The 22,182-nt window shown below is 46.0% G+C and overlaps 1 pseudogene; it reads right to left on the reverse strand.

Moving 5' to 3' along the window:
• Positions 1-3,548: 3,548 nt before the first annotated feature.
• LOC149326203 (uncharacterized) lies at positions 3,549-21,913 on the reverse strand (annotated as a pseudogene).
• Positions 21,914-22,182: the final 269 nt, after the last annotated feature.

A 22,182-nucleotide genomic window follows, 5' to 3' on the forward strand; every position in this document is an offset into this window, starting at 1 on the left:
AAGGCTGAAGCTAACCTCGCTAAGAGGAAATTTGATTATAGCAGTGGCATTGGCGTGTGTGTCTAAACCAATTGTAAACAGGGCATCGCACCTGAGTCGTAGAAGGCTTTTGCTTCTCGAAGAGGCCTTGGAGCTTAAGGAGCAACTGTGGCCCATCTCCATCAACTGAAGCCCGCTTTGGTGGCCGCACTAGGTTGTTTACTGACAGCATCCGATATATGAAAAGAAAATGGTGCACAGTTGGCTGCCCTCCGTTCCCAGTTACATGGCGTACGATACCGAAGAACCTCTGAAAAGAAAAAAAGAACTGACAGTGAAAGAATAAGTGCAAGGAAAAACAAATTTACCTCCAAAGGATCCTGACCGAATTTTCCAGTCAGTACATAGCGAAATCCTGACTTCAGCAGGCTTTCAATAAGAGCAACTGTGCTGTGAAGGGTGATCCTGAGAGCTGCACATGTGGGCTTTGTCAAAAAGCAGACCTGCCTAGGAACGGGTAGTGTTTGGATGTATATATTCCAATCATCCAGCCAAGCAATGTTTTCCTTCAAGGTCTGAAATGCAATCGTAATCCAGCTTCAGATAGCAGGCCACAAGTAATTATACAAGAGGTACAATGCTCACAGCAATATGGTCTGCTTCGTCATACTGCACATGTTCTGGTCTGCGAGAGTTTAGACAGTCGAACAGTTTGTTCATTCTTCTTGTGAAGTCCGAAGTAGCCGCCGACTCATGGAGTTGTCTACATTTCTCCTGCTTGCTGTAAAACTCCATTGCAGCTGCAGTGCTTTCACTAAATAGCTGGAAAATGGGAAAAAAATTAACCGACACGCCAACACTTTCAGAAGATATGTACCGAAGATGCGTCTTTTACTTAATAAGCATTAGCATGCAGGATATTTTTCTTGCCTGGACAGCTAGCTTCACACTCATCTTCTGAAACGCATTAGGTGAAATGTGCGCCTTCGTAAGCTTGGGCACAGCGCGGAGCCCAGCCTGCTCTTCCTCATAGTGCAGCAAGGCAGAATAGTGATCATGGTACACTTCTTGTCCTGCGGGCATCTGTAACATAAAATATAAGTAGCTTCAGCAAGGCCGAGTAATACACATTCTGAAGTGTCAAATAATACTCTTTTTCTTACCAAAAACTTTCCAACCTTCTGCAGGTTGTTTCGAATGCACTTGAATATGTGCGGAGGGTCTAGCAGCGTGTGAATTGTTTTGCCAGGGTCGCATGGATGCTGGAAGCACGTCTGCAGCTTACCAATGTTTCCATTGATACCTATAAAAAGAAACACTACATTGTAATCCTACCTACTAAGGAGGCGTGTTTATATGCTACTTGCTAATGCTACTGTTATCTAAATATCAACCCAATGAAACCACTGCTAATACTTACCTAAGCACCTCAATGCTGACTGATTGGATGTGGAATTGTCACAGGTGATAGCATCCACAATAACACCAGCATTTGTTAGGTGCACAATGCACTGCAACAGCAGCTTTGCTAATATTCCTCCTGGTGTAGCACCAGAGGCACAGAAAGTCCCCACCGTCTGCGACCAGCCACCCAAGAACGGCCGGAACAGGAACACGAGCACATGATCGGCGTCTTTCTTTTCATCTCCTGGTCTTGTGTGCTCGGAGAAGTTCACCTTGCCCATGAGTGCCATGTCAGACTCTCTGATGTGAACACTTCTTCTCACAGACATCTCATCAAACATTAACACGCCTAAAACAAAAAGTTTTAATTAGTTTTGAACCATAAGACTGACTATATCTTCAGAATCACACATGTGTCAAACACAATTTCTGCAAATGTTTACCTCGACGCTCCCTCTCTGGAATGGCTTGCAGCTTTTCCTTCAGGACAATAAATAGATTTGCATCAAAGCCAAAATCAGCCTTCAGGTTTCGCACGTAGCCATAGATAGTGCGAGGATTTGGCAAAGGAAGATACTCGTTCTCGTGAAGGAACGTGTACACTGCAGTGGATTTTATCTTGAGAAGGAGACAGTCATACAGCCACTCCTTTTTGTAGCTAGTAAAAAAAAAGAGAAAGTTCCACTAAGAAACGAGTTCAAGGCACTTCACACTTCACTTGTATTACAGAATACCAATCCTAGAACACCAACTTGCATGCTCATTTACAAACATCAAGCTGAACAGCATTTAAATTCTTACACCATGATGCAGAGAAAATTGATATTCATTTTAAGCATGTTGCAATAATGAATTCTACAACAGCAAATTAAAGGCACTAATACGATATGCTTCTGCTCAGTTTCTGACGCGCAATACGCAAAAAATGGCACTGAACAGCGCGATTTCCAATTTTTGTTTGTCTGTTCTAAGCTGTCTGAGCTTACCGTGCAGCTTTCGCAGATTTCAGGTTGGCCTTCATCAGCCAATGGTCAAAAATTACCTTCTGACGCTCAGACAACTTGGCAACATCTCTCTCCAATTGTCTCAGCTTGTTCACCTTTAAGACCATAGTCGCCAGCTTCTTCTGGCACAGGCGAAGCTGTTGCTGTGCGCTCCGGAGTTGGCACTTCGCTGCCTGTAGCTCTGACAGTGAACACACAGCTTCCTCCGTTTGACAGCCACTGTGTGAGCGTGTGGAGGCATTATCAGGGTTCAGTGCAACATCTGCAAGTAGCAGTGAAAAAGAATTGTTCAGAGCAAGAAACAGGAAACCGTAAAGGGTACAGGAATTACCTGCTGACTACGAAAGAAAAAAGCACCCAGGAATTTGAGGCTTACCGTCATCTCCGTGTGCAGGAATGGACGGGCATTCGCTTGAAGGGTCAACATCATCTGCCACAGCGCTGTGCTCTAATGATTCCCTAAGCCTTTTTGCAGGCGGCTTCACTCTGAGCGTGCGAGATCGTGGCTTCGGCTTGCTCAAGTACGCTGGCAGGCCTTCGAATATCCGTGGAATGGCGCCGGTCCTGAGTTTCAGCTTTTCCCGTTGCAGCGACACTGCTTCGCCACTGACCACAAACTCATCAGTCCGAATTATATCCGTGGGGTCGAAATGCTTCTCGCAAACGCGGACATGCTTAGAGTAAAAGCTAAATCCACCGCTTTCTTCTCGTGGTATCGCCCGCTTCCATATTTCACGCTGCTCGGCGTCGCTTGGCAAACAGAACAGCGAGGCCTTTTCCTGCGTACCTCTGTAGCCGGAGCGGCAACCCGTCACGCAGCAAGTCTTCGGCATCGCAGGTGAACGCGTGACAAGCACTGCAGTTGTTTGTGAAAATCAGGACAGGAAATACTTGCTGCCACACCGCAGGAGTCGCATTCTGCATGTGTCCCCGCGGCTACACAGACGCTCGCTCCCTCCCGTCGTTGCCCCCACCGGGCTCCTAGCGCCGCCTTGCGGAAGGCGCGGTCAACATATGAAGCTCTCCCATAGAGTTACGGAGAAGTTTCATGACCATAAAAAAGTATTAAAGGACTCTGGTATAGTGCACGACGTCCAAGCTCCATGTCCAAGGCAGTACAAGGCCATTTCAGGAGCCGTTGGAATCGTGTGCTTTGCTTCAACATTACATAAAACAACTATGTATATGACTTGTGTGTAAAATTTTCAAGACAGCTATACAGTTTTGGTCTTATAAGCGTATGGTAGGCCAATAGCTTGCAGTTGCTAGGTGCGCCTCTAAGTTTATGGCGAAGAACACCAAGTTTACGTAAAGCTTAGGATTTAATGTGGTCTGTATGGTCATTCCATTTGAGTTGCGAGTTTAGTACAATACCAAGGTACTTATACCTTGGCACTTCTTTAACTGAAAACCATTAATGCAATAGTTGAAAGAAAATGGATTTTTGTTCCTTGTTATCCGCAAGAGCACAGTCTTTTGAGTATTTATTCCCATGCCTCATTTTTCACTCCAGGAAACGACACTAGGCAGAGCATTATCTAAATGTTCCTGGTCAGAAACGAAAGATACGGGAGTATATATCATGCAGTCATCGGCAAACGGAAAATAAAAAAGTAGGGGTCCGAGCACACTTCCCTGACGTCTTGCTCCAATTCCGACATACTGTTATTTGCGACTATTATTAGGCTGAAAATAAAGAACTCGCAGAGCTGAGCTAGCTACGCAGCTAAAGTTCATTTACCTGTCTTACAGGGGCTTTCAAGAAGGCAATATTTTATTGACACCTGCTTACTATCAATACTGTTACAAATTTTCCTTGTTGGGAGTGACATATCCTTTGTGTGCAACCTTCTAACTTTTCTATGACCATATCTAAGAAAAAAGTAAGCTGAGATGCATTGTTGTTTCCTTGCAAATGGTCAGACTACACTGAAAACACTAGGAAGTAAGTTTGAAATTTCAACTGCGTATATTCTGTTCAATGTGCACATACAAAATGCAGCCCTTTGCAGACATTGTCACATAGTATATAATTAGGCATGGACATATCTGCTGCATGTACTATACTGCACTCAATATGAGCTGCAACTCACAATATGTGGTAGGATCTCAATTCACAAAGCATGTGCAAACCAGCCATGTTGAAAATTTCTGCATTTACTAGACAATAAAAATAAGTGACATTAATGAATGTGTGGCAAAGTTGGGTGCTTCGTTTTAAGGTACATAGATTTGGTATCAAGTGGGAACCTTGGTTCGCTCACTGTGGACACAGTGCAAGTCATATAGAGCACAACAGTACATAAAAACACAGTCACACAAAAACATTATGAACATTAAAAGGAAGCAGAGATACACAACACGTACAGCAAGTGTGTGACAATGTGCCATGATTTATGGACTACAGTCTGCACGCAGTCTATTTTTACTAGATTAAGACTGTGCCTGGTACACATTCCACTGGACCCAGCTGTAGGAATATGTTAATTGCATTTGTCCCCAGAAGTGCACATATTGTGGCAAACATGCCTCTTTTTAGAGGCACCACGACTGTTACTACGAGGGGGTACCCAAAAGAAACCGGAATAATTTTTTGAATCGGCACAGCTTCTGTGGTACCGCGTTTTGCCGCTAGGAACGCATAGAACGAACATTCCAGAGTCAGTAAGCCGAGTGCCGTCGCTGAAGGAGGTCAGACTAGTTTAGGCAGAGTTTTAGAGTGACGACTGTTTTGCGTGAGAGTCGTTTTTGCAATGGCTGATTTTCGTGAACAGCGTGCGCCGGTGAAATTCTGATTTTTTCTCGGAAAAAGTGGAACGGAAACTCTTGAAATATTCAGAAAGACGTTCAAGGACGATGCTATGGGGACAACTCAAGTGTTCCTGAATTAAATCCTGAATCAAAGCAACAGTCATGCCAATGGAAAACTTCAAATTCACCTTGCTTCAAGAAAGCTCGTCAGGTGAAACCAAACCTCGAAACAATGCTGATTTGTTTTTTCGACGTGAGAGGAGTCGTCCATTCAGAATTTGTTCTGCAGGGTCAGACAGTTAACCAGGCTTTCTGCTTGGATGTTTTGAAAAGATTGGGCAACAGTGCTCGGTGGAAGCGGCCTGATTTGTGGCAGACGGGTGACTGGTTTTTCTACCATGGCAATGCCCCTGCTCACACAGCCTTGTCTCTACGACAAATTCGGACCAAAAATGGCATGACCCCTATTCCTCAACCCTCATACTCTCCCGACCTTGCCACGTGCTACTTTCTTTGTTTCGTAGAATGAAAAGACAGGTGAATGGAAAGCGTTTCGCTGATGTTGCTGAGGTGAAGAAAAAACGACGGAGGGACTGTCAAGCACCACAAAAGATTAATTTAAACAATGTTTTGAAAAATGGAATGAAAGATTCGACAAACGTATCATTGTAAGTGGAGAGTACTTTGAAGGAGATTGAAGGTCTGCGCTGAAAAGGTGAACAAATAAGTTCAAACAAAAATAAGTCCGGTTTCTTTTGGGTACCCCCTCGTACACACATATGCTTCACTGCATTCCCTATACTGTGGGACGAGGCTCCCAGCTGTACATACAATGTGGAAGTCAGCTGCCTATGATTGCCTGCATCTGTTATTTTCACTTCAAAAACAAGTCAGCGAAACAATATTCTATAAAATCAAGATTCCAACTAGAGCCACTAAGCAAGCATAAAAACCAGTCAGCTATGCAATGGTGACAGAATTGTACAGTGAAAGTTTGCCCATAGAAAAAATGCTGCATTATAATGAGGATCATGTTGGACAGTAGGGCAGAACATGCTGTGGGCACTTTTGAAAACAAGAATAATGCATAGTCTGCACCTGTTGATAGTCTATCAAACACAGAATATTAACTCTTAACCTGAAAAGATCATAGATTCTATACAAGGAATTATGCTAACTCAGACAACTTTTAACGCCAATAAACATAACATTACATCAGATGTACAATACAACTACAACCAAGAATACAGCACAAAAAGGTTTTTTTCAGAAATGGTACTTAATGCTAAAGTTTTGCAGCACTGTACTATTACAGTGGCGTAGACAGAAATATTTTTCAAGGGGTGTTATATGGCACAAGTAAAGAAATAAAAAAGAAAGCCTGCACCCAAACAATATATTGCTCACTTTTCTGCTTTAATAAAGCCGAAGGGTTAGTGGTTTCGTTAACTGCAATATATACAGAAAAATACGAGTTCACGCAGGACTCTGAGGACTTGATTCACAAAGAACAGCTCTTTTCTCTCTCACACACACACACACACAAAAAACACGTATGATAAATCGTGGCTATTTAGAATATTTCCACATCATCACCATCATCAGCCTGCCTACGCCCACTGCAGAGCAAAGGCCTCCCCCATGTCTCTCCAATCAACCCTGTCCTTCGCCAGTTGCAGCCACCGTATCCCCGCAGACTTCTTAGTCTCATCCGCCCCCCGCTACGCTTGCCTTCTCATGGAATCCACTCCGTTACCCTTAAGGACCAGCGGTTATCATGCCTTCGCATTACATGCCCTGCACATATCTTCCTCTTGATTTCGAGTAGGATGTCATTAACTTGTATATTTGTATTTGTTGTATAATTTCACATAATATACAACAACCCAAAAGCTTCTGCTCTACAACGAAGTCGGCAACTGCGAACAAATAGCATTTGTCAAAACTTCTACACCATGCATGTGAACCTGTGCCCGGCCGCAGAGGCGGTTTAAAAAGAGCACTTTTTATTTTCGTGATAGTTTATGAAGATCTGAGGACAATGCAAAGGGTGAAAAAGTAGGCTGATGCGAAAAGGCATATTTAATTGGATGAGCTGTGCCTTTAATTAAAAGCAGTGCCATATGTATGTCGTTCGATGGTGAAGGAGAGTGACTCTTTTCTGCAATAATTTCCACTTCTGGTTATAGATCCATGAAAACATCAGTCTTTTCGAGAATAAACTGACACTCTTGTTCTTTTCGTTTTTTCATTTTTGTGTAAATAGCATTACGGGCAAAGAAAAGGCCGAAAGGAGGGGTTGAGAGGGGATGCAGCGCTCAGAGAATTTCGGGGGGGTGTTCTGTAACCGAAACAACCCCCTGGCTGTGCCCCTGCTATATTATTTCTTTGGTGTGGGAGAGGGAGTGCACATCTATCACCCTAAGCCAGTAGGCTGAAATGTCACTCATGCTGCAGGCGCCTTCGTTTTGGGAGGGGTTTCAAGGAAGAGCACCCCTTTGTGGGTGAGCTACGAACATGCACACCAGAACATTGTGGCACACTGCTTGCCAGCCTGGCAAAAGCACTGTCAAGCAGTTCACTAACTTCCGACAGCACTTCGTTGCTGTGGCATTGGAAGAGAATCGAATTGCATTTCTCCCACTTTTCAAGAACACTTCTGTGCAGTGCCGAAGGCATTCTGTTTGTAAGTAATGGCTCAGGCGAGGTCAGGTCCGCAACACTGGCTTCGTGTGTACTGGCATCACTGAAGCTAGCTGTTTCTGTTTGTTGTGTGCCAATGTTATGTGTGTCCAGTGTTATGTGTGGCCCATTAAGATATTCATGAGGCAGTGAGAGGAAAGTTCTTCCTTCAACAAATTTGAAAACTGCACAGAATGCTTGCAGGGGCACTTGTGCTTGCAAAAATCAAGGCATGTGCATGAGGGCTTGTTGAAGTCAACAATGTGAGATGAATCTGTACTCTCAGAGCGAACTGAAAATGTCCCATTGATGGGCAGCTCAGCTACATCAGCACGGGTATATTCCTCTGCATTTACAAGCCTTCTCAGCATGTGCTTAATGAAGATGCGCGGGCGTCCATGCAGATATGCAGGGATATTTTCTTTGTACTGCCTGTATAGCGCTGACTGCCTCATCTCTGACTCTATCAATTTTTTCTCGCCATCTGGCAAGTATGCGTAAACGAGGGCTGTGATAAGGGAGGTAAGAGATCGCTTCCCACTTGCACTCTTCACATAGTGTGCCTTGAGCACTCTGTTCTGAGCCTCGATCCCGTTGTTTGTGGTAAGCACAACATCAAATCCAAGCCGGTAGTACAGAACCCACAGCTCTTTCACAGAGAGCCACACTGTCTGAAAATAAGATTTGAGCTTTTCATTTCTCCAGTGCTCTGAAGCCATGAGAGCTTCCAATGAGCTCTCAAATTCATCTGCATTAGAAGCGTTCGCTACTCTCTTCATTAGGTTCAGGGCATCATCGGGGTGTGACACACCATTTTCTTTTCGGCGGAGCCACCTCTGCCATGCCTGGCCCCTGTGGAAATCGCAGATTGATATCTTACTTTCGGGGAACACTTGGCGGATGGCACCCATCTCTGCTTGGCTGTAGTCAACCATCCAGTATTCTGGAGATAGATTTTCGCACCATTTTTGGAACACACTTAAAGCTTCACCTATGCAACAAGCAGTCTCAAACTGCACAATGAACACACCAGCAGTTGCATAGCCTAATGGTGTTTTCACTACCAGCATAAAAAGTGGCAGTGCATAGTCACTGGTCTTATGTGTCGAATCTAAACAAATCACTGCAGTGCCATACTTTGCAAGCATGTTTCTCATAAACTTCGACTGGAAACAAAAAAGAAATGTCTCCTCACACTCACTGGCGACATTCTCTTCCATATCATCAGATGTGCTGCAGCCTGAGTTACTGCTTGCGGCATATGGCCGGTACACTATTGAACTCTCAGGCTGTTCAGAGCGGATTTTTTTTATCAAATTAAGAGCATTTGTCTGGTCAACAGTGCTGAACCGGTCTCTTCTGAGAGCAGCTTGGACGTGGTTGCTGATGTCCTTAGAAGTAGGGAAAAATGCCCTGCTGCTGCTGTCTGGTTTTTCAGCACATGGAAACAGTACATCATGTACATGGTAATGCAAACATTTTTTAACATCCAACACGGATGTGATCCCTTCTCTAACCAACAGGGCTATCCGCTCAGCTAAGCTCTTATCCATCGTTTCGCTGAACCCTTCAATGTCGCCAAACCCATGGTTAGTGTGGCTAGTGCTGGCAGCAATGGCAACATAAATTCTCTTCTCGGAGACTGCTGCTTCACTTCCTTGCAGCTGGGTAATCTTTGCTGATTTTAATTTTTGTTCTTTCATTCGCCCACATGGCTGAGGTATGTCCACCTAGAAACAAAGCACCACAATTTCAAATGTGTAGGCATAAATGAAAGCACCAATTTGCTTTTCTTAATAGAATTCACAGCACACACATCGGCTAAATTGCACCCATTGCCAAGTTGGCTCGAGTAAAACACGTTTTTGGGCAAGTTGGTAACATTCTTGATTCATATTGCAGCGAAGAAGCACGAACACAAGTAGAAGGAACACGCAAAAAACACGGACGAACGCTGCTTTACACAGAAAGAAGGGCCCACTGCAGAAGAAATATACTTGAGTAAAACACGTTTTTGGGCAAGTTGGTAACATTCTTGATTCATATTGCAGCGAAGAAGCACGAACACAAGTAGAAGGAACACGCAAAAAACACGGACGAACGCTGCTTTACACAGAAAGAAGGGCCCACTGCAGAAGAAATATACTTGAGTAAAACACGTTTTTGGGCAAGTTGGTAACATTCTTGATTCATATTGCAGCGAAGAAGCACGAACACAAGTAGAAGGAACACGCAAAAAACACGGACGAACGCTGCTTTACACAGTAAGAAGGGCCCACTGCAGAAGAAATATACTCGAGTAAAACACGTTTTTGGGCAAGTTGGTAACATTCTTGATTCATATTGCAGCGAAGAAGCACGAACACAAGTAGAAGGAACACGCAAAAAACACGGACGAACGCTGCTTTACACAGAAAGAAGGGCCCACTGCAGAAGAAATATACTTGAGTAAAACACGTTTTTGGGCAAGTTGGTAACATTCTTGATTCATATTGCAGCGAAGAAGCACGAACACAAGTAGAAGGAACACGCAAAAAACACGGACGAACGCTGCTTTACACAGAAAGAAGGGCCCACTGCAGAAGAAATATACTTGAGTAAAACACGTTTTTGGGCAAGTTGGTAACATTCTTGATTCATATTGCAGCGAAGAAGCACGAACACAAGTAGAAGGAACACGCAAAAAACACGGACGAACGCTGCTTTACACAGAAAGAAGGGCCCACTGCAGAAGAAATATACTTGAGTAAAACACGTTTTTGGGCAAGTTGGTAACATTCTTGATTCATATTGCAGCGAAGAAGCACGAACACAAGTAGAAGGAACACGCAAAAAACACGGACGAACGCTGCTTTACACAGAAAGAAGGGCCCACTGCAGAAGAAATATACTTGAGTAAAACACGTTTTTGGGCAAGTTGGTAACATTCTTGATTCATATTGCAGCGAAGAAGCACGAACACAAGTAGAAGGAACACGCAAAAAACACGGACGAACGCTGCTTTACACAGAAAGAAGGGCCCACTGCAGAAGAAATATACTTGAGTAAAACACGTTTTTGGGCAAGTTGGTAACATTCTTGATTCATATTGCAGCGAAGAAGCACGAACACAAGTAGAAGGAACACGCAAAAAACACGGACGAACGCTGCTTTACACAGAAAGAAGGGCCCACTGCAGAAGAAATATACTTGAGTAAAACACGTTTTTGGGCAAGTTGGTAACATTCTTGATTCATATTGCAGCGAAGAAGCACGAACACAAGTAGAAGGAACACGCAAAAAACACGGACGAACGCTGCTTTACACAGAAAGAAGGGCCCACTGCAGAAGAAATATACTTGAGTAAAACACGTTTTTGGGCAAGTTGGTAACATTCTTGATTCATATTGCAGCGTTCGTCCGTGTTTTTTGCGTGTTCCTTCTACTTGTGTTCGTGCTTCTTCGCTGCAATATGAATCAAAAAAGTTGGCTCGAATGGGATAAAACAATGAAATGAGAAGAAAAAACTGTGCTGATATACTGGGAAATGCCAGACTTAACAAATGTACAGCGGGTGTTTTTGGCTAAAAACAAATGAATTGACTGTCTTTTTGGCTGCAAAGAATATTAGCTATGTGCAAAAAAATGTTTTCTCATGCATACGTAATAAATGCGGTGTTAAAGGTTAAACTGAGATGAAATTGTCCGTGCATAAAAATTTCTCTGCATTTACACCTGCACACATATATTCACAGAATCAGATTATCAAATTTCAGAATTTGGTAAGCAACCTTAAACAGGTGGCAGTTTGTGCCAAAAAAGGTACCTTAAAAATACTCAGTCTGGGTTACCCGGGTTCGAACCCAACCGCAGCGGCCGCGTTTCGATGGAGGCGAAACGCAAGAGGCACCCGTGTGCTGTGCGATGTCATTGTACGTTAAAGATCCCCAGGTGGTCGAAATTATTCCCAAGACCTACACTAGGGCACCTCTTTCTCTCTTTCACTCCTACCTTCATCCCTTCCCTTAAGGTGTTGTTCAGGTGTCCACTGAGATATGTGAGACAGATACTGCACCATTTCCTTTTCTAAAAAACCAATTTATCAATTTTACGGTCTCTCTCTCTCTCCAAAAAGAGATACCCATGACTGGTACAGGAGTCAGTACTCTCATACAGGGTACGGATTAAACGATTATTGGAGTCTCATTGTCTCCCTCTATCTACACATCCATCTATCTGTAATTACAATTAGATATAAGTCTGTAATCGCATAACCAGGCCTGGGGTGTGGCTTGATCGAGGTGTCCAGAACCGACAACGCACTCCCTAACCAGAACAGTATTAGGCCACCTTGGTGCAACGCACTTGACCACAATCTCTTATCCCAATACACCTATTAACCCTCGGCCTTCAGTCCCAAGCAGGTACGGAGCAAGTGACCAAGGCAGCGGTCAGATTTATGACGCAGAGAAGGGTGCTAAGGAATCTCTCGCTCAAAACAGGCCACCATTGCAAACTGAACCTGGCAATGTTTAATACTAGAACCTTATCCAGTGTGACTAGTCTAGCAGTGCTTTTCAAAGAACTAGCTGGTATTAAATGGGACACCATAGGGCTTAGTGAGGTTAGGAGGACAGATGAGGCATCATCATAATCATCATCATCAGCCTGACTACACCCACTGCAGGGCAAAGGCCACTCCCATGTCTCTCCAATTAATTCTGTCCTTTGCCAGCTGCGCCCACCGTGTCCATGCAAACTTCTAAACCTCATCCGCCCACCTAACTTTCTGCTGCCCCTGCCACGCTTGCCTTCTCTTGGAATCCACTCCGTTACCCTTAAGAACCAGCGGTTATCTTGCCTTCGTATTACATGCCCTGGCCAAGCCCATTTCTTCCTCTTGATTTCAACTAGGATGTTATTAACCCGCGTCTGTTCCCTCACTCACTCCGCCCTCTTCCGATCTCTTAACGTTACACCTATCATTTCATTTCCATAGCTCGATGCATTGTTCTTAACTTAAGCTCAACCCTCTTTGTTAGCCTCCACGTTTCTGCCCCATAGGTGAGTACCGGTAAGATACAGCTGTTGCATACTTTTCTCTTCAGGGATATTGGTAAGCTACCATTCATGATCTGAGAGAACCTGCCATATGCGCTCCACCCCATTCTTATTCTTCTAGTTATTTCCCTCCCATGATCCGGACCAGCAGCCGCTTACTGCCCTAAGTAGACTTATTCCCTTAGCACTTCCAGCATCTTGCCACCAACTATAAACTGCTGTTCCCTTGCGAGACTGTTGAACATTACTTTGGTTTCCTGCATGTTAATTTTTAGCCCCACCATTCTGCTCTGCCTGTCTAATTCATTGATCATGCTTTGCAGTTCATGTCCTGAGTGACTTAGCAAGGCAATGCTATCAGCGAATCACAGATAACTTAGGTATTCTCCATTAACTCTTATCCCCAGCTGTTCCCATTTCAGGCCCTGGAATACCTCCTGTAAACAGGCAGTGAGTAGCATTGGCGAGATGAGGCATATACAGTGATAAAGGGCGGGTACATCCTATGCTACCATAGATTAGTGGAGAGATGAGAACTAGGTGTGAATTCCTCATCAATCAGGATATAGCGGGCAACATAGAGGAATTCTATAGTGTTAATGAGAGGGTGGCAAGCCCCTTAATTGAGCTTAATAAGAGGCAAAAACTGAGGGTGTTACGGGCCTATGTGCCTACATCCAGCCAAGATGGCCAGATTGTCAAAAGCTTCAATGAAGATGCGGAACCAGCAATGAGCAAAGTAAGAACACAGTACACCGTATTGATATGTGACATCAATGCCGAGGTATAGGCAATGAAGCAGGCTGGAAACAAGGCAGTGGGAGGCTATGGCATAGGCTGTAACAATAGCAGTGGGGAGTTATTAGTAGAGTTTGCACGGAAAAGGGAATATGTGTACTTGAGGCAGATAGAAACTGGAGATTCAGATCACGAGAGAGAAATAACTAGAAGAACAAAAATGGGATGGAGCGCATTTGGCAGGTTCCCTCAGATCGTGAATGGCAGTTTACCAATATGAGTGAAGAGGAAAGTATCTTACCAGTACTCGCTGATGGGGCTGAATTATGGAGGCTAACGAAAAGGGTTCAACTTAAATTGAGGACAACGCAGTGAGCTATGGAAAGAAAAATGATAGGTGTAACGTTAAGAGATTGGAAGTGAGCAGAGTGGGTGAGGGAACAAACGCAGGTTAATGACATCCTAGTCGAAGTCAAGACGAAGAAATGGGCTTGGGCAGGGCATGTAATGCGAAGGCAAGATAACCGCTGGTCCTTAGAGAAACGGAGTGGATTCCAGGAGAAGGTAAGCCTAGCAGGGGGCGGCAGAAGGTTAGGCGTGTGGATGAGGTTGAGAAGTTTTTAGGATAAGGTGGCCGTAGCTGGTACAGGAAAGGGTTAATTTGAGAGATTAGGAGAAGCCTTTGTCCTGCAGTGGGCATAATCAAACTGATGCTGCTGCTGATGATGATGATGATGAAAAATGCATCTAATTACCAGTGAAAAAAGCTGGAGGCACAGAAAGTAGGGGATGTATCTTCAACCGATTCTCAAGGAGTGCTTTAATTTATTTCTTGATGACTTTCAGTCCTTTTTTAATGCTTGTTATTAATCCAGGGTGAGGCTTTGAAAAGTGCATCAGAGAGAAAAGTGCCACCAAACCCTGGAACTGACCCGGCATCTTATTGGCAGCACTGATACGCACGTTAAGAGAATCCTGGAACAAGGATCCTGCATATATGTTTACAATGACCAGTGAGTTGTCGAAAACAAAATAGAGAGAGAGAGAGATAAAGAGGAAAAGGGAAAGGTGTTGTGCCTGGCTACCCTGCACTGGGGAGGATGGATGGGGGATTGAAAAGAGAAATGGAGGAGGGGTGCAAAGGTATTGTTGCAGCCTGTGTCCCACTGATTAGCTACATGGGCACCTGGCTTTAGTTAGCAACACTGCACCACGACTCTGAAGACTGGAGGGGAACTTTCATTCTCACTATCCAAACATAACTCAGGAGAAAAAAAAAATCTAGTTGTGGAGTGAATAGTCAAAAGCAAGCTTATTTGTACTTGAATTTGAGCTCAAGAATAGTACCTAATTTTCACAGCTTGATTTTCAGAAAAATTTTTGTGCAAAAGAAAGAAATAGATGCGAATGGTTACAGAGCTGCTTGGCCCGCATACTGATGTGAGAATGTATTATTAATATAGAAAAACATAGCTGAACTCCTAAAATACCCTTGCTTGTTATGCACACATACCTTAAAATCTGGGAACAGTTCAATCCACTTCAGGCTCAAGGTTGCAGGGCACCCTTTTTTTTTGGTGCCTTGGACATTCAGCCGCTTTTTTTCAAAGGTCTCCTGTGACCAGTCATTCACAGTAGCTGGAGCCTAAATATAAGAATAAATTACTGAAATCAGTATTGTGTCCCCTGAAAACAATGTACTGGAGGAGACTGCAGTGCCACATCATGCAAGTGCATAACTTTTGCTAAAAGAAAGCAGAGATATTGTATGCCCTTGACTGTTTCAACACTGTTGTGAGCTGCCAACTGATTAGCAACAATTAAGAAATTACAGAGTAAGAAATTAACTGCAACAGTGTGGCATACAGACAAGAGCGATTAGAGGTTGTGGTGAGTGACCTTCATCCTGTGGATCTCAGATCCACTGTTCCAGATGATGACCAACAAAACACACTTGAGGAAGCACTGGTTCATTGACATTACTCTCACACTGGTAGCATCTAGACAAAATCATTAGGGTTCATGATCTACAGTGAAGCACCACCAGATAGGCCATGTAAGCTGCATGCATGCAGCCTGCACGAGATAGATGTCGCTGTGCTGGCTCCTTTTCATTAGTTACAAGGCTGCACCCTTCTGCACGCAGCCATATTTAGTACCACAGGGCTATGGCTTCCGCCATAGCCCTGTGGTAATAAATAGCCTGTTTTTTTTTTGTTTTCCACAGTTTTTCATGTTCATTTTTGAATGGTTTTGTGACAAGTGGCGCCATGTATGAGATCATAATTAAGATCCCTTATATAGTTTTCCGCGGTCCCGCGAAAGATCGCGGATTTCTGTGTTAGCAGCCTGTTACGTCCTTTATTGCTGGTGGCAGGGTACAGACTGGCGGGAAAGCCGCCAACACGTGACACATGGTAGCTCAGGGTTGCTTGGCCCTAAAGATTGTCCCGCTATAACACTCCTCCCCCCTACGTCACGAAGTCCTTCAGATACGCAGGGCGGCTGCGTTGGCGTGGTGGTCGCTGGACTTGAAGGGAAGCACTCGCTTCACGGTCCTCACCACAGGAAGCAGATTCGGTACTGGGCGCTGCAGCCTCCTCCAGTCTTTCTCCTTGGTCCCGTCTTCCAGGGTCCTCTAGGCTTGAAGGAATGCCAAGCCCGGAACACCCTGCCGGGGAAGCAACCAGCGGTTCCTCCTCTTCACACATCCCAGAAGCGAAACTGTCCAATGCGTAGCTGGCAGAACGACTTCTGAGTTGGTCAACATGACGTCTCCATCGACGACCGTCCTTGGTGACGACCAAGTACGACACTGGTCCTGTGACAGCATCCACAACGCCCGGCAACCACTTGGGCCCATAGAGATAGTTGCGCACAAACACTCGATCCCCCACATCAAACAGTCGCACTGCCTGGCTACGGCGCTGCATCACCTGCTCTTGTTTCTGCTGCACACTGGACTGCAGGTCAGGATGCAGACGCTCTAACACAGTTGAAAGTTTCCTGCCCATTAGCAATTCGGCCGGGCTCTTGCCTGTTGTAGCATGAGGCAGGATATGCTGGGTCATTAAAAACCTAGCCAGACGTGTGTCGATATCGCCTCCAACCATTCGCTTGAGTACTCCCTTGGTTTCGCGCACCATGCGTTCTGCTTGACCATTCGAAGAAGGGTGATATGGGGCAACGGTCACATGTCGGATTTGATTCCGGCACATGAAGTCTCTGAACTCCTCCGAACAAAAGGCAGTGCCATTATCAGAAACAACAGTTTCTGGAATGCCATGGGTAGCAAAAAGGAAACGAAGCTTCGCACAAACTGTAGCTGTCGACATGGAATTCATCCGGCACACTTCCAACCACTTTGAGTGAGAGTCCACCACAATGAGGAAAACTTTGCCTTGGAAGGGCCCAGCAAAATCGATATGTAGTCTTGTCCAAGGACGCTTGGTGAATTCCCAAGGGTGAATCTTTGCAGCTGCTGGCGCAGACCTGGATTCCTGACAACGTGCACAGTCTCTCACCTTCTGCTCAACATCTCTGTCGATTCCTGGCCACCACACGGCTCCTCTGGCAAGCCCCTTCATCTTGACAATTCCTGGATGAGCTGTGTGAAGAATGTCCATGACATACGGTCGAGCTGGCTCTGGAATGACCACACGACTGCCCCACAGCAAACAACCTTGGTACACCGACAGTTCATGCTTGCGGCTCACAAACGCCGCAAACTCTTCTGGCAGCTTACCCTCTGGCCACCCATGCTGCACCCAATTGCAGACTCTAGCCAACAGCTTATCCCTTGACGTGAATCTTGCCACCTTCCTAGAGTTCCATGCTACTTCCGGCGCCATTTCCAGCATCCCTACTTCCCCAAGACGCTGCTCCTCTTCCTCTGCCCTACTGGCTCTCAGTGGTAAACGACTGAATGCATCAGCATTGGAAAGCTTCTCCGCTGGTCGATACTCAATTTCATAGGCATAAGCCGATAACATGAGGGTCCAACGCAGCATCCGTGGTGATAGCACCTGGGGAATGGGCTTGGCATGGTGCAACAGTCCTAAGAGAGGTTTGTGGTCTGTCACAATTTTGAAATGCCTCCCATATAGAAACTGATGATACTTCTTTATGCCAAAGCCGATGGCGAGCGCTTCTCGGTCTGTCTGGGCATAATTCCGTTCTGCCGCACTCATAGTTCTCGACGCATATGCAACCGGTCTCTCGCTGCCATCTTCGCACACATGACTCAACACAGCACCCAGTCCGTACGGGGATGCGTCACAGGCCAGCACTAGGGGTTTGTTGACATCATAGTGCACCAGAACATGTGATGACTGCAACAGATCTTTCGCCTGGCGAAATGCTTCCGCCTCAGCTTCCATCCAACGCCACTCGCGACCCTTGTCCAACAGCCGGTACAGTGGCTCCAAGGCATGAGCTGCTCCTTTAAGAAACTTGTTGTAAAAGTTCAGAGCTCCTAAAAAGGCTTGAAGTTCCTTTTTGCATGTCGGCTCTGGGGCCTTGTGAATAGCACGCACCTTGTCTTCTGTCGGCTGCACACCTGCAGAGTTCACACGGAATCCCAAGTAACACACTTCCTCAACACCAAATTGACATTTGTCAAACTTTAGTCTCAGACCGTCTTCATGAATTCTTTTGAGCACTTCTTGTAAACGAGCATTGTGCTGCACCTCATCCTTTCCACCGATCAAGATGTCATCCAAGAACACAAGAACACCATCAATTCCATGCAACAGTTCTTCCATGTACCTCTGAAAGATAGCCACTGCCACTGCCACGCCAAATTGAAGACGGGTTACGCGGAACAGTCCCCGATGTGTTGTAACCGTCAACAAGTCAGCTGTTTCTTCATCAACAGTCTTCTGTTGATACGCCTGTCCGAGGTCTAGCCTTGAAAACTTCGAGCAACCTGCCAGCCTGGCAAACAGCTGCTCCGGTGTCGGCAGGGGATACGTCTCCCACTGCACTACACGATTGACTGTGCTCTTGTAGTCCCCACAGATCCTTATCGATCCATCTTTTTTGACAACTGGAACGACAGGTGTTGCCCACTTCGAGTGCCGCACAGGCTGGAAAATGCCTTGGCTCACTAACTTGTCCAGTGCTTCGTCCACCTTCGGTCTCAATGCAAACGGTACTTGTCGTGGCTTCAGAAATCGCGGCGGAGCTGCCGGGTTCACCTCTATGCGTACAGGAGGCCCTTTACTTGTCCCAAGTCCAGGCTCAAAGACTGAAGAATACTTCTTGAGCAAGGCTGTTGTTCCCCTACTGCCAGTTCGACTCGGCTCGTACACACTGTGAACACCACTCAGACTTATTCCCAAAGACTTGAACCAGTCCCGACCGAGAAGTCCGATACTAGCACCCTTAACCACCACCAATCGCAGGCGATGTTCCTGCCCCTTGAATTCCACCTTCACGGTCAGTTCACCCAACACTCGTAGTTCCTTGTTATTGTAAGCTCGGAGATGAAGAGTACTTGGGCGCAACGCCCTTTTCGATATTCGCAGCTTCTGCATAGTCCGGTCGTTGATGACTGAACACACTGCACCAGAGTCCACCTCCATCTCTAGGGGACTTCCGTTGACGCGCACTTCCACTCTCACGGCTGGCTCTTCACCAGACAGCACGAACACGTCGTAAACGTCCGACGCAGCATTCTTGTGACGGCCTCCACTGGCCCGTTTTTTGTTCTGAGAGTTGGGTTCAGCCGAAGCGCGAGCTGCCGCCTTCCTCCTGCATGCTCTCACTATGTGCCCTCGTTGCTTGCAGAAGTGGCACTGCATATTCATGAATGGGCAACTGCTTGGCGAATGCGCACCCTTGCAGCGGAAACATACGCTTGTGCTTCCAGGCGAACCAGCCTGCTTATGGGTACCCTCCTTGGCTGTCACTGGCGCAGAGACCTTCGCAACACACGGGTCGAAACGCTGCCCGCTCACGCTGCCAACTTCACACGATGCGGCACTGCCGCGAATTTGCTCGGTCTGTCGCTGCGCAGATTCCATTGCAATGGCTTTCTCCCGAGCTGTAGCAAACGTAAGCTCCGGCTCCGCCAGCAACCGACGCTGAAGGGTCTCGCTTCGCACCCCGCACACTAGCCGGTCGCGCAACATGTCATCGAGCGACGCACCGAAATCGCAGTGTTCCGAGAGACGTCGCAATTCTGCGATGTAGTCGGCAATTGACTCACCGGGCTGCTGTTGACGTGTGCCAAACTTGAAACGCTGTACTGTCACCGACGGTCGCGGCGAGAAGTGGTTTGAGAGACGCCTGACGATCTCATCGTAGACCACGGCCGACGGCGCATCCGGAGAACAAAGGGAGCGAACGATGGCATACGTTGCTGGGCCGCAAACGCTGCAGAGCGTTGCTCGCTTCTTCTCGTTACCGTCGATGTCGTTTGCTTGAAAGAAAAATTCGAGGCGCTCCAAATACAAGGGCCAAGACGTCGCCTCTGTTGGAACGAATTCCCCAATCGTGCCCAGCGCAGTTGCCATTTTCACCTCGTCGCCAATTATATGTTACGTCCTTTATTGCTGGTGGCAGGGTACAGACTGGCGGGAAAGCCGCCAACACGTGACACATGGTAGCTCAGGGTTGCTTGGCCCTAAAGATTGTCCCGCTATAACACAGCCATACTCATTTCTTGATAGGGCAGAACAATGGGAAAATGTCAGTTTAGCTTATTTTCACGACCGAGTGGAAGTGTCGCGAGTGGAAGAAAAAGACGAGGAGTGTTTTTCTTCCACTCGCGACAATATGACGCGAGGGGGTTTTCCCCTTAAAGAAACGCATGCAATCAACGGATGCGTTGATATTATTTGAAAGGCAACGCTTCAGATGCACGGGCCACAGTACGTCGAGCGTTTCTTTGCTTTCCCTGCTACACTCGGTGCCTACACTTTCTCAACAACCTGCGCCTCCTGCTTTCCATCTGTTGCCGCCCGGCCTCTCCTTTGCACTTGCTCTACGCACGCAGACTTTACCCCGAAGCCATTTTTAAGGTTTGGCTTCTCCTGGCGGCTCAAAAGTCTAGTGGCGAAGGTCGCCTTAACTATACCTTCGAACTGACACTAGCAACTATAACAAATTTAAAGGGCATATTGGCGGGCTAGTTGGTTTTCTTGCATATTTAGGGAACAGTGCAGGTACGAGACACACGGAACATTCAAAGCCACACACGGGCGCTGACTATATCAACTCATTAAACCTCTCGCGCGCCACGCGCCGATACTTCTTTGATGTACTCAAAATATTTGGCCTTCTCGGGGGCGTTCTGTGCGTGTCCTGAAGCCTCTCTTGGAGCAATAACACAGCATATCATAGAAATAATAATACACGTAGTACATCGCATATTTTCACGCGCCACAGCGCAACATATCCATGTACCCCGGTAGGGTTGCTTCACCGCATAGCAGCATTGACATGCGGCGAATGAGCACATTACAACGAAGGTGCACCATCATGCAGTGACGCTACTACAATAATAATAACACAGGCAATACCCAAATGAGAAGTGTGTACGTACTGGGTTGTCACTTTTCCAGAATTCTTCTCCAAACATGCAGACCTTTACCGTTTCTTTGGTCACTCTAAACGGTACGTCAAGACCAATATTGTTCCCGCGGTGAATCATCGAAAAGACGAATCGTGCTGGAAAAGAAAAAGGAGAAGAAAAATGGATTATCTGTATTAATTAACCCGCAACAATAAGCGTCCATGGAGCCGCGAAATAATCTCATCAAAACGCGCGAAAGGCTGAGGCAGCAAATTGTTCCTTAACAAAGGAAAACAAAATTTTGCATTTCAGCTAGCACTGCAATGAATCTGCATTAAACAGTCTTTGAGCGATTACAATAGTTACGCCATGTACTATATATACAGATATCAAGAAGCATCCTCACCTTTTGACGCCGCATCGAACTCCCTTGACGTCCGCACAGAGTATTTCTCATGGCGAGCAGCCAGAGACCTCTCAAATTGTAGCAGGTCATTTTCAGATTTTAAATACCCGTGCCAGTAGCCGCCTTGTGCAAATTGCTGAGGTAACGCCGCAGAATGAGCTCCTGCCGTTCAGGAACGTCGCTCATCGCTGCGCGAAAAGTTGGCAAAACGGAGAGAAAAGTTGCAGACGAGGCTCGTTGCTTGGCAGAACGGCGCGAAAAGTTGCAGACGAGTCTCGTCGCTTCGCAAAACGGCGGGAAAAGTTGCAGACGGGGCGCGTTGCTTTTTATTGCATTTTCTTCAGAAAAACCGTGACGCCACGATCAGGGTTGGTGACGTTTAGTCACGTGAACAAAGACGAGGTCCCGCCCTAGTCGGATTTGTTGTAAAAACAGCCTCACCTTTCCTGCATGGAGCAAAAAAAAAAACCTTTTTCCTCCCTCCATGCTTTCCTCCATAGATCTATGCTTTCCTCAAAAACCAATTTACCAATTTTTCAAGCTTGAAACACGAAGAAGGTTATGAAGCGCTGTTTGAAATGAAACAGTCTGTTAATAGTCTTACGCATAGATTCGCTCTTTGTGTTATAAACAGCGTGCATTTTAATTAGTGCGCAAAT

This window comes from Amblyomma mixtum, chromosome 10 (genome assembly GCF_055824585.1).
Source record: "Amblyomma mixtum isolate Tamu chromosome 10, ASM5582458v1, whole genome shotgun sequence".
Classification (NCBI taxonomy): Eukaryota; Metazoa; Arthropoda; class Arachnida; order Ixodida; family Ixodidae; genus Amblyomma; species Amblyomma mixtum.